Raw genomic sequence first — 1,134 nt, forward strand, 5'->3', positions numbered from 1 at the left:
ATTTGAATCACTTGCAGTTCTAAATATGACTTATACTAAAAATTCCCTTGAAATGCGATTAATTAAATAAATATAGCAAATAAATTCAAAAATATACCAAATTTTAACATGGAGTACCACATGTTGTATGTGGGGAGTAGAAAAAATTTCATGGTGAAAAGAGGAAAAAAAATTATTTTTTTGCCGAGTGTAAAAAAAAACACTAGGCAAACCCCCCTCTTTGCCGAGTGTTTTTTTTGACACTCGGCAAACCCCCCTCTTTGCCGAGTGTTTTTTTTGACACTCGGCAAAGAGGGGGCTTTGCCGAGTGTATTTTATTTGACACTCGGCAAATTGGGACATTGCCGAGTGTCAAATAAAATACACTCGGCAAAGCCCCCTCTTTGCCGAGTGTCAAAAAAAACACTTGGCAAAGAGGGGGGTTTGCCGAGTGTCAAAAAAAACACTCGGCAAAGAGGGGGGTTTGCCTAGTGTTTTTTTTTACACTCGGCAAAAAAATAATTTTTTTTCCTCTTTTCACCATGAAATTTTTTCTACTCCCCACATACAACATGTGGTACTCCATGTTAAAATTTGGTATATTTTTGAATTTATTTGCTATATTTATTTAATTAATTGCATTTCAAGGGAATTTTTAGTATAAGTCAAATTTGAACTGCAAGTGATTCAAATTATGGAATAAAATGAGTAGAAAAATGATATTCATGTTATTTGGACCAATTTGAGACCTGACCCATGAAATGAAAAGAAATTTCGAACATCTTGTTCAGGAAACACGACCATGAACGTGTGGCAGTAGTATTTTTAAATTGTAAAAAAAACAATCAAAGTCTGAAAATTATGAGATTTGCCATGATGTGATGATATAATACGTGGAGGCTGTGGAAAAAAATTGAGAAGGTTTTGCACATTTCATCATGTACGATGATTACAAACCGAAGCATCTCAGAAGAAGAATAGTAACTTTGAGAAGGATTCGATAAAATTTAGAGTCGAAGTGACGGTCGAGTTCGGTTTGACTACAAAAATTTTTGTATAGTCAGTAGAGAACCTATATTGGTTTGTGTGAAAATTTGGTATTTTTTTGAAACTGTTAGATATTTTTTAAATTTTTTTAAAAAACATTTGCCGAGT

Source organism: Setaria italica, chromosome IV (genome assembly GCF_000263155.2).
Source record: "Setaria italica strain Yugu1 chromosome IV, Setaria_italica_v2.0, whole genome shotgun sequence".
Classification (NCBI taxonomy): domain Eukaryota; kingdom Viridiplantae; phylum Streptophyta; class Magnoliopsida; order Poales; family Poaceae; genus Setaria; species Setaria italica.